The 13,251-nt window shown below is 41.7% G+C and overlaps 1 protein-coding gene across 2 annotated transcripts in view; it reads right to left on the bottom strand.

Moving 5' to 3' along the window:
• Positions 1 to 13,251, bottom strand: part of fchsd2 (FCH and double SH3 domains 2) — a 376,153-nt gene that overhangs the window by 344,313 nt on the left and 18,589 nt on the right. The gene's annotated exons all lie outside the window — the stretch shown is intronic.

Below are 13,251 nucleotides of genomic sequence, written 5' to 3'. Positions count from 1 at the left end.
TATATCCGAAATGCCATTGGATTTAACGTTAGTAGCTTAGCGGCCTGTATCTCGCCTTCCAGGAAATATCCTAGCCGAAATCCCTTATAACGCTTATATTCAAGACGCTATAAAATGAGAACGAATTGATGAATTCTTTTTTTCTTAAGCCATTTTGAAGGGACGGTTTATGGTGTCAATTGACAATGAGAATGGACAGATAGCTATACTATAAAGTATAGATTTAGCTCTACAAACAGCCCCACGGACTGTGCAAGTCTGTTTAGAAATGCTGGTCGTTTAGCGTGAGATTAGACGGATCCAAGTGTTTTATGTCGAAGTTTGAGTCTGAATGTGTTTTTAATAATAATCCATATGTTGGACAGATTAAAGCCTATTGGAGGTATATTGATGATTTATTTTTTGTATGGTCAGGCACGAAAGAGGCTCTGGAAGAGTTCCACTTGTTTCTCAACTCTCAGAGAAAGACTATTAAGTTAACTTTGAATTATGATTTACATTCCATAGCATTCCTCCTTGATGTATTGGTGAAAAAGAAAAAAGTGATATTGTGAACAAATACTGGTACATTTTATAGTCAGATCCTAAGATTGGAGGTGTGTTCCAGGAGCCATCCAAATACTTCTACAAACGGCAACCTAACTTAAGGGACCGTTAGTTAAAACAGATTTTCTTTGGCTAATATTCCAAATGGCAATTTTCCATGTTTGTCTTGTACCCAATGTCATGGCATGATTAAAGAGAAATTGTATTTACAACCAAGTACAGGTAGGAGTATCGCTGTTAGAGGCCAGATCACCTGTAATTCTGATTTTGTGGTTTACTTGCTCAAATGTCCTTGCAACCTTTACTATGTTGGAAAAACAAGAAGGCATTTAAAAAATCGTATTTCTGAGCACAAATGTTCTATAAGAAGAAATGACGAGAAGTCTTCAGTTGCAAGACACTTTAATAAGCTAGGACATGATATCTCTGGCTTAAAATACATGGGTTTAGAGCAAGTCTTGAGACTGCCAAGAGGGGGGGACAGAGACAGGCTCTTGCTACAAAGGGAAAGCTTTTATATACATTTTCCAGATTGTTTAGAGCCTAGAGGCCTCAATGAGGAAAATGTTTCATTTGATTATTTATTAATAATTTTTATTTTCATTTATCATTCTTTATATTTATAATTTAAAGACTGCTGCTATGGGTCATGAGTGTTTATATTTCAGTAGTTTCAGATGTAGTCCTACTCTGTATATAGGTAGGTGTAGTGGTTACGTCATTGCTGTTTCTCCGCAGTGCGTGCATGCACCCTAATTAATCCCCCAACTTTCTTCAGGACACACACACACGCACGCACGTGTGTGCGTGCGTGCATGTGTGTGTGTGTGTCCTGAAGAAAGTTGGGGGATTAATTAGGGTAAATGACTTGAGCAGCTTTGGGGGTTTAATAGTTAATATATCCAGGGGGCTCTGAGAAGCCAAGCTGTTCAAATACATACAAGAACCATAGGATATCCAACCATAGGATATACATCAAACACATTATTAAACCACATTGTTAACCAGGATAGTAGACTAAGAACACATTCTTATTTAACCTAAGAACACATTCTTATTTAACCAGGCTAGTTTTCTTTTACATTTTACATTTTTATTTCGAACATGTAAATACAAACAATATAAAACAAAAACAAATCATTGATCTCTAGCAATGAAATAGAAAATAATTAATCAAATAAAAAACAAAAACAAAACAAAAAAAGAGAACAATTTACATGTTAGAAATTCTACCTCTTTTCCACTACTCAAAATGAATGTACTAATTTAAAACCTTACAAAACAAAACAAATGTAGTTGACTAAGAACACTTAATTAACCAGGCTAGTTGACTAAGAACAATTGGACTTCATGTACCAACATTCTCGTAAGTTTCCTCGTAAATATCCTTGTAGGAAGTTTGTAACAGAAGATCTATGATAGTTCTCCCTGGAGTCATCAACACATGGAGAGGTGCTCTTAAGTTGCCAAAATGATCGCGCTCTGAACTCCTTGAATGAAGTTCGTCACTCATTGATAACTGGAAGTGCGTTCTCGTACACCTGTATTTGCATACAGACACGCCCCGCCAGGTTCTTATAAGGCGAAGGACCGTGTGCAAAACGGAAGCGAGAGGCTCAACATTGCATCTATGCTGTGCTGACCCCCGTATTCAACAGGTAGCGTGGAAACAATCTAAATGAGATTAGATTCAAATGTATTGTCATCATACAGCACAAGTACAATACAACGAAAATAAGTTTGGCATCTAACCAGAGTACAAATGTAACAGTAAAGTGCAATAGTAACATACAATGCACAGGTGATTAAACTGGGTATAAAATATATAAATACTACTGAGTAATTACCGTAGATTAGATTCTTTAATGACCACCCAGCCAGGCTGGTGGAATTTGTTTTCAGTGCATTACAGCATAATAGTGCTCATCAGATGCATGTACAGAATTTTAGTATTAATATGTACAGTGATACAGGTATTAGGGATGGGTACCGAATCAGGTACTTTTAAAGGTACCTACCGAATCACGTTGGTACTACTGAGTACCGGTTCACGTGAAATCCGTCTGTGCCAGATTTCGTTACTGTAAAAAAAAAATTTTTTTTACGTCAACATTCACACGCACAATATACGCTTACCTAGGATTTTACTTGATTCAACAACAAAGCAGTCGGGGCAATGGCAAGCCGAAAACAGTCGAAAGTGTGGTTATTTGAAGTTTGGATTATTTTTTTTACAACTGAGGTAGGTAGATTACATTTTTAGAGACTAAAGTACAGAAAAAAGGTACCGTTGGGTACCGGTATCGATTAACAGGTACCGGTACCGGTACCGTATCGGTTCAAATGTGAACGGTACCCATCCCTAACAGGTATAAAGACCCTATTAGTAGTAAGGCATACTGTAGAACACGGCATCTCAGCCCGACCGTCCACCAGCGGTGCCCCCTCAGCCCGACCGTCCACCAGCGTGGCAACATGGTCCAGGCGATGCTGGACAGCCAGGAGAGGGTCGCCAACAGCCTGGAGAGGTTCGCTAACAGCCAGAGGACCGCGGTGGTGATGGAAGCGCTTGCGGCTACCCTGGCCCGAATAAAACGCACAATTCCCTGACACCCTTGTTTGAGTATTACTGAAGTGATGTCTTTAGTAAAACAGCAGTGAACAATAGTTAATAACTCTTGAAAAAAATAAATAAATAAAATCTAAGTAGCCTATGGGGAACAGTAGGCTAAGCAAATGGCTGTAACACATAAATTGTAGGCCAATATAAATTGCACCTTCATTACTGCTCCCAAACTTACTAAACAAATGTTTCAGCACCATGGAGAGCACCATAGTGCACATACCTATAGGCCTTTAATGCTTGAGGAATTTATATTTATTACTGAATCGTGCAGCTTCAAGTAGAGCCTTCTGACCAAGAGCATATTTATAAAAATCTTGACATGTCAGAGAGAAATTCACTTTGACTTGAATTTCACTGTTCATGAGCTCCATGCTGCATTTATTTCTCTGGTCCGTCCACTCACCGGTCATGAGGGAGAACAGCCTCTCCACGAATGCATTAGTGACAGGGATGCTCAGGAAGAATGAAGCCAGCTGGGTCAGGTTGGGGGTCTGGACGTCTTTCAGCAGCAGCCCCCACTGCACTGCACATTAAAGGTTGCCGAGGTGTTCAAAGTGGCGCCGACAAACAGCTTGCGCGACAACACAAACAGCTTGCGCCAGGTGCAATGTATGCGCTCGCACTGGTTAGACTAGGCTATGTAATGTACAGTACTTGCGGTGCATTGGGGCATGGTTGGGGATTAATGAGAGGACAAAAACAATAATGATTCATATATTTTAAATTGTTTATTGAAATGCAGGACACTTATTGAAATGCGGGACATTTTTCTTCTGTTGCGGCATGCGGGACAGAGGGCTGAAATGCGGGACTGTCCTGCACAAATCGGGATGTTTGGTCACCCAACTGTATCTAATAATAGTGACAAAATCAAGTAAGTCAAATTCATGTTTAAAGGCTTTATTCATCCTACATCCGTGCAATTAATCTTGGCTAGCTCGGCTAGCTTGGTAGCTAGGTTCTGCTTGATGTGTTGTAATATCTGTGAGATAATCTCTTTGGTATTGTCTATGGCAGTGGTTCTCAAACTATGGGTCGCAACCCAAAGTGGGGTCACGGGTAGGTGACAGCGCATTGGTAAAAATATATATATATATGTATATACATTATTTATTTATTTATTTTGGCTAAATATGCCTCGTTTTATAAATGTGTATTGATAACATAGTGCTGTAATTAAATGTTCTAATAAATATGCATGATCAAGTTCAACAACGGGTGCTTTTATTTTGATATTCCTTAATTACACGTTGAAATTACGCAATACATTAACCTCTTCCACCCGGAGCCTATTTTCTGAAAATCTGCCTAAAATACATACCTAAGTAAATGGAATATTGCTCCGCTTCTACAAGTCCCATTTGCATATTCTTGGTATCTAGGGACATCTATGGACCTCAGTGAATGTATTCCCAGTGTCAGAAATATTGTGTCTATTACTAGGCTTGCTTAAATTGTGATGAAACAAAGAAGAATTAATTATGATTTTTCTTTGCATCTTTGACAGTGAATAACACCATGCTAATACATTTACATTTACATTTACATTTAGTCATTTAGCTGACGCTTTAATCCAAAGCGACTTACAAGTTCTGTACGACAAGACAGCAAGAAGGGTACAACTCTATCAGCTGAGTAACAATGTTTATCAAAGTGTTGCGTGTTACAGTGTAGGTTAGTTTATTAGGACAAGTGCATGACAGTAAGGTTAGTCAGGGTTAGATTTTTTGTGTGTGTGTGTGTTAATGTCCAAACATTCAAAACGGCCACTGATCTCGTTCAGTACCTTCTTGAGATCATGTGTACAAAAGATCTAAGGAAATGAATAAAGGGAAGATGATTAAACAGAAGGTTCTGTAGATACAGTACTGAATTCTCCCATCCGGACCAATGCAATTTGAAATATTATTATAGAATATAGAATAGCAGGCTTATAAATTACCTTATTATAGCCAATTCGCATATTTATATATATATATAAAAAAAATGTATCTACTATTTCTCCTCCTTTTTCTGTGATTTTTTTTTCTCCCCATCCCAATTTACCTCTTGTGCCAATTCTCCCTCCCCTGTCCTGATCGTTGGTCGCATATGCCCCCCACTGGCCGGTTGTAGGGAGGATAGAAGCCTTGCATCACATGTCCCCTCCGATACATGTGAGGCAGCCTGTCACATCTTTTCACCTGCCAGCGCGGACTCTCATTTGGCGAGGAGTAACGTGTAGGAGGCTCACACTGCCCCCGCCATTTTCCTGACTTTGCTGTGCAGGCGCCCCAACCGACCTGTAGGAGTCGCTGTTCACAACAACCAGACTACCACCCTTCGACTTCCCACCCGCTAACTCTGCCAATTAAGTTAGTATGACGGCCGGCCCAAGCCGGAGGCAACGCCGACAGCCGGATTCAAACCCGGTGTCTCTTGCGTTGGTGACGAGCGCAATGTCCGCTGCGCCACCCAGCCGCCATTATATATATATACATATATTATCTTTCAAATGCCCAAGTTCAATTTGGATTTAGTATCACCAGGCGTGCATAAGAACAGATTTTTTTTTTTTTTCACCACAGTGCTGTGAGGTTTGGTCCGCTCCCCGCCACACGCTCCGTTCCTTTAAGGTACTATGTCGATTAATGCATTCCCCGCCACGCGCTCCGTTCCTTTAAGGTGCCGTGTTGATTGGTGCTTTCCCCGCCACACGCTTTTGGAGCAAGTATCAATCTCATCCCGCAGCTGTCACAGCTTGTAATTAGCGCCCCTGAAGGCTTTATATACACAGACCTCCTTACTATCGATGTTGGGTCGTTCTGAAATACTCCTGCATATACCTGCCTTCCCCGTCGCTGTTCCTATCTTTTTGCTCTCCAGGACCTTTTGTGGAGAACCGCTGTGGAGAACCTGGTTTCCTGTTCGGAGCTGCGCCTCGTTATCTGCCCGCTTTTCGCGTTGCGCTCTGGTGAGTTTTTGGATACAGTCTTTTTGGATTATCAGTTTTTTGTGTGTTTGGTGAACACCGAAGAAATCCCGTTTTTGTTTGTACTGGACTCACCTATTTTTGTGTTAGATTAACACTGAGGATTACCGTATTGTTTTTCTCTGGACTCAGCTAACTTGTGTGTGGTACACCGAAGATCAAGTCACTTGGATTAATACTGGACCAGTCACCTCTCTGCCTCTGTGTGTTCGTTGGGCTAACTCTGATTTCTCTCTCTCTCCGTTTCCACCGGGAGTGAAAGCTGGGAGTATCTGCAGAGCCGTTTCAACATCACTTGCCAATTCCTCACCATTACCTACTGGGAGTATCTGCAGAGCCGCTACATCGTCACATGCCAGATCCCCGTTTGTTCGATTGCTGTACTTCATCCATCTTGTGACTCTGTAAATAAATACGCCCTAGCTTTGGCTAACTCTGAACTTCCTCTCTGTGCCGTTGCGTTTGAGGTCGGTTACAAACCATAACAAGTGCAACCGTTTTGAAACTAATTTCAGATCTAATTGTTGCTGCATGCTAACAATAGGCAAGAGAAACTAACTGCGTTTCAATATTTGTCAAAAACATTACCTTTTGTGGTATAATTATCTCGAATAATAAGAGTTATTGAAATAATTCATACAGAACTATGAACCTTGAACCCCATAGAACCTTACAGGAAGTGTAGTTTTGAAAAATTCCAACGCAGATCCAGAGCTCTGGATGTTCGCTACAAAATGGCCGCAAAAACAACAATTCCCATGATTCAAGGTTTTACAAAATGGTCGCCTCTCGCGGAATATACAGACATTTCGAAGAGGAAAATCTATCTAATAACACTTTAACCTATTCCTAAACTAACGTATTGATGATAATATACATTATAAATGCTGTTGTGACATGGTTATGATGTTTATACTTGAATACGTTTGAAATAAAAATCGCTACTTTTATAGAACAGTCTGAAAATATTGATTTATGACCAGATGTCAAAAATCAATCCTAAATTAAATGGGTTGAGAACCCCTGGCTGTGAGATCCGACTTGTTTTTCATATGTGTATATAATGTAAATATCTGTAGATGATAGCAGACATCTACTCTCACACTCAGGTTTTATGATTAACACAGAGACAGCTTCCATGTAGTGTGGGTTAGACTCTCAAGAGGAGACAGCCAGTGTGTGTCTTCACTCAGGCCCTGCGAGGGAGCCAAGGTCATCGGCTGAGGTGTTAATATCAACAGAGATAGCAGGCCGCTGGTAGGGGAAGATTTGGGTCAGAGGTGTCAACACCGTTGCTATTAGGGGTGGGGGAAAAAATCGATACGTAGTAGTATTGCGATACTTTGCGTGGCGATACTGTATCGATACAGGGACGCCAAGTATCGATATTTAATTATTCATAAAAAATTAAAATTAATATTTTTTTGTTTTTGTATAAGGAAGTTGCATTGTTAATTTCAATACCTGTAATAGTACACACACACACACACACACACACACACGTGCATTCAGTTAAGTTGGAATATGACTGTAATAGGGCGGCTAAGTGGCGCAGTGGGCAAGGCGCTTGCCACTAACGCAGGAGATGCTGGGTTCGAGCCCAGCTCTCGGCGTTGCTACCAGCTCGGCTGGTCGTTCATACTAACACAATTGGCAGTGTTAGGGGTGGGAAAGCTGGTGGGTGGGGATTGGACGTTGTGGACAGCGACTCCTACAGGTCGGTTGGTGCGCCTGTACAGCAGAATCAGGAAGTATCGGGGGCAGCGTGAGCCTCCCACGTGCTACTCCTCGCCACTGAGAGATCGCGCTGTACAGGTGAAAAGATGCGACAGCTGCCTCCTTGTGTACCGGAGGGGACACGTGATGCAAGGCTTGGTCCTCACTGCAGCCGACCAGTGGGAGGCATAGTCTAGCAACGTTCGAGACAGGGGAGGGGAGAATTGAAGGGAGAATTGGCGAGAAATTGGGATGGGAGAAAAATAGAAAATAAGGAGAAAAAGTGGATAAAAAATTATAATGTGACTGTAATACAAACAGTTCAGTTTGTCAGGTACATGCAACACAGATTACAGTGTTTACATCTGTCTGCTTGAGAAAATACCATGTTCTGCAATAAAAATTATTGAAGTGAGATGAACAGACCGAACTTTATTTTATTAGATAAAACATGTTGACAAAATTAACTTTTTTTAAAAAATTCGCAATACTCAGCGTATCGCGATATATTTAGTATCGCGATACTATCGTATCGTGACGCAAGTATCGCGATAGTATCGTATCGTGAGGTCTCTGGCAATTCCCACCCCTAGTTGCTATGGTAACAGTTAAGAGAGAGAGAGGGAGAGAGAGAGAGAGAGAGAGAGAGAGAGAGAGAGAGAGAGAGAGAGAGAGAGAGAGAGAGAGAGAGCTATTGCTAGGGCTAACAGCCGCTGCTAGGGAAATACACTTTTATAGCTGGGGGTGTCTTCCGGATTGAGTCAGACTAGGAAACGAAGCTGACGCATAAACACGTTGACAGAGAGACAGAGCAATAGCTGGAGGGTGGTGGAGGGGCCTCCCCTCTCCCCCCCTTAGCCTCGAGGTAGCGAGCTTCGGCTAACAGGGAAGGCTTTTGGCTAACCACTAGGCCTCAACCATCTTCAAACTGATAGCAGGAGAGACCGGTAGAATTAAGGAATGCAATAGACCTTCAAAGACCTTTCAGAACTGTTTTCCATCTGGTACAGAGGCTATGTTTATGGAATAAACATCAACATCAAGGAAAAGGTATCACGTTTCCAGTGTGTCGTTTTCTTCTGAGTCGGATGCATTACCGGGGAGATAGAGTAAGCCAGCCAGTACCAGGAGTAAGGTATAAACAACACAACGCAGACATCACAGGAAACAGAGAGATTACTGGCTGAGAACCCGATTATCCAACACTGGTCTATGGTTTTCGTGTGGAGCATTTCCACTTTCCCATCCAAGGGTTGAATGGCCACTTTTATCTCAGCTGTTACTGCTAGGCGGTAAGTCTCAAAGTGCTTCTCGAAGAGCTCCGTGAGGAATAACTTGACAGCAGCTAGGCTAGGACCACTCAGCATGGTTTCCGGCGTGCTTGGCGTCGAAGGTTGTACCTTAAACGCAGCACCACGCCTATTTGTCTGTTTGCTTGCCATGACCTCTAGTTACCTGATACACAATTACGGTGTTACTCCTTGTGTGCTCAGTACTCATATTTACTAGGGATGTCCGATATTATCGGCCTACCGATATTGGCATTAAAATGTGATATCGGAAAATATCGGTATCGGTTTTCAAAAAAATAATAAAAAAAAATTACATTTCCATTTACCTTTATTTACCCAGGCAAGCAAGTAAGAACAAATTCTGATTTTATTTATTGTCAAAAGTATGCATAATGTTGTGTTAATTCCACAACAAGAGATATGTAATATTAATTACCTGAAATTATTCCATTTTGGGGGGGGGGGGGGGGACCCTGCATATATCGGTATCGGTTGATATCGGTATCGGAAATTAAGAGTTGGACAATATCGGTATAGGTAAAAAAGCCAATATCGAGCATCCCTAATATTTACCCTTGTTCTCCTGTGTGTAGGATCTCACACCTCCGGCCTACATCCCCACCTATGGACCTCACCAGCCTGCACTAACCTGGGACCGCATGGACACACGTCACCCGCCTGTCTTCTCTCACTCGAGCAATTCACTACCTGCCTTCCTTGTCATTCTTTGGGTTTTCACTAGGGATGCTCGATATTAGCTTTTTTACCGATACCGATATTGTCCAACTCTTAATTTCCGATACCGATATATGCAGGGTATATATATTCAAAAAACTGAATAATTTCAGGTAATTAACATTACATATCTCTTGTCGTGTAATTAACACAACATTATGCATACTTTGACAATAAATAAAATAATAATTTGTTCTTACTTGCTTGCCTGGGTAAGTTAAATAAATGTAAAAAAAAGAAAAAAATTACCGATACCGATATTTTCCGATATCACATTTTTATGCCAATATCGGCCGATAATATCGGTAGGCCGATAATATCGGACATCCCTAGTTTTCACATTAAATACCCTAAACCGCCTCATTCTCTTGTGCCTTGTGTTCTGCTCTTGGGTTCTCCCGACACCCCCCCATAACATTCTACAGACATCCTCGGATTTAAATAATCATAATAATAATACGAGAATATTCGTATCATTAACCATTACGCTTTACATTTACATGTGACTTTGAGCTCTGAGCCTTGACTTTTAGCCTTCATCTTATTTTCATACCAGCACTCGTATTCCTATGCTTTTTCGATCCTAGCTCTATTTTATTTTTGTTTTAAAATTGTTACGGATAGTGTTGTCGAGGACCCAATTGCTGAACAGGACGCGTGAATATTAAAGGCAACCAACTTGTGTTCAGCTTTTCGTTCAGCGTTTCTCTGATTGGCCACACGGCCACGTGACCGCCCTAGCACACGCCCTTATCCGCGCTGTGGGCAGAGAGAGACGCGGCAGAGAGTGACCGCGGCCGCGCATGCGCATGAGGCTCCACCAGGTGCTCTGAGAGGCGCTCGAGAGGTGCTCGTTGGTTAATGCCTCGTTGTGTTTGCGTTGTTGGTTAATGCCCGTTGTTGTTGGTTAATGCCATATCGCTATCGCCGCATCACTTAACGCCATAACTAACTGCCTAACTAATATGTATAGAAACAAATCATGCTTTTCTGCTGCCAGTAAGAAGACCATTGTACAATAATCCACAATTATGTCTGTATTTGATTATGGTGAAATTATGTACATGCATGCCTCTCCCTCTGAAAGCCCATCCACGCTGTGTATCATAGAGCACTGGGTTTTATCACTGGAGATACATTTCTCACTCACCATTGTATTTTATATGAAAATAATTGTAAGTAGGTGAATTCTACACATCTGACAACGCCATCTAACAATATCATAATGATGTGTTTTCTATATTATATCCACAATCATTCATCTAAAAAAATTTATGGGTGTAAATACATGTTAAGATATTCAAAATCGTCACAGCAGTATAGTTTGTTTATACTTCAGAAGTGATGTACAGTGACGAGTGAATCTGGTAGTTGGTTGTTAAAAATGCGAAATAACATAATAACGTTACAGCGTACAGTTTCTAGTTCAGTCAGCAGCCTCCACTGATGTTATGACGTTACAAAATAACATTATACATTATGCTCCGCGCTTCAATTATACATTACGCTCCGCGCTTCATTAATTCATTTCATAATCAGTCAGCAGCCTGCGTCCTCCACTGATGTTATGACGTTACAAACGCCGCGAAATAACATTATACATTATGCTCCGTGCTTCATTCATTCATTTCATAATCAGTCAGCAGCCTGCGTCCTCCACTGATGCAGCCTCCACTGATGGATTTCATTTGGGACCGCTGCCGCTTCCTCCACTGATGGATTTCATTTGGGACCGCTGCCGCTTCCTCCACTGATGGATTTCATTTGGGACCGCTGCCGCTTGCCTTCCGCGTTCGCGGCAAAAGGGGGCGGGGGGTCGTGGCCAATCAGAGAAAAGCTGAACACAAGTTGGTTGCCTTTAATATTCACGCGAACAGGACGAGGAGAGAATAGGCAGACGAGACGTGGAGCCAGGGGTGAATAGTATCAAAAATGTCTTTACTTCGAAGGCAGCAGCAAACAAAACAAGGAATAGCTCAGCAAAGGCTGGCAGAGGGCAAAATACAAAACAAAGAATAATCTCATAAACGAGAGCAAGTCCAAAGGCACAACACAAAATCACTGCAAGGCAGGCAAAGAAAAATAGAACAACTGACTACAAATAAAACCCTAACAAACGAGACGAACTTTACACGAAAACAAAGAATGGTGGAACAAACAAATTAACACTAGGGAACTTACTAGGAGCACAGGAGAACAGCACATGAACAAGGACGTGGACATCAAACATGGAACCGAAACACCAAACAGGGACCGAAACAATGAACCCACAAAGAGAGACTGGCAAACGAGGCAGATATACACACACTGATTAACACAAGAGGGTAATTGGTAACAAGACACACCTGGGAGCAACACAGAACTAACACAAGGCCAAAACACACTGGGGAATAAACTAGACTAGAACACAACAAGAATATCAATACACAAACTAGGAACACAGGGCTAGACTAGAACATATGAATATACTGGGGAGCACACAGGACCGGTAGCAGATACATAGGGAGTACATTAGCAAGGACAGAAAGCAGATTCATAGTTGCAGAAAAACAAAGACCCATGCAGAGGGTAGTGGTCTGTAGTACCGCCGACAGGCCACCGGGTGGCAGTAGAGCAAAGTCTATGAACCTGGCATGACTGTTCAAAAAGTTCAAGTGTGGAGGAACTCCAAGGAGAGGTGGGGAGGAGGGAGTAGCAGGCGAAGCCTGGCCAGAAAGAGATGAACCCTTACAAAAATGTTTTTATGTACTTTAGATACTATTGCTACCATGTATGTATGTGTTTCATTACATGTATATATACATACATACTAGGGCTGTCACGATTCGTCGCCCTAGTTGACGTTGTTGACGATGAAATTTCATCGATTTGCATATTCATGATCGACACATCGTATTGTAATTGTATGTGCCTTTTGCGGTGGAAATGGCAGACGTTCAAAGTCATAACATGCGTAACATGTAATCTAACCAATGCGCAGTGAATCGCATTCAAAATATAAATAATTTCTCTTAAACCACTATTCGTGATTCTGCCTAGAGCCAGGACTCGACAGTCACAGTGCGCATTTCACTCGCATTTGATAACTTCCGTGTTTAACTCCAGCTGGAAGGGAGGGGCTGAGCCTGATACCACCTTACATTTTAGAAGCTATGGCAGCTCTTCAGCCTGTGATAACTCCTCTTGTGAGTCGCGCTGTTTCTATGTAAACTCTGCAAGCAACGGGTCCAAAAAATTCGTCTAACATGCTTTATATCCTCGCCATTCCTGTATGCCCATCGCGCTTAAAAACCGTAACTAATGTAACGTAACTAACTAACTTTTCGAACAGATCGAAAAGTACCTTGCGGAAAAAAATCGAATCT

The sequence above is a fragment of the Notolepis coatsorum genome (assembly GCF_963971535.1).
Source record: "Notolepis coatsorum genome assembly, chromosome: 1".
NCBI lineage: Eukaryota > Metazoa > Chordata > Actinopteri > Aulopiformes > Paralepididae > Notolepis > Notolepis coatsorum.
This window is presented reverse-complemented; position numbering and strand designations above follow the sequence as displayed.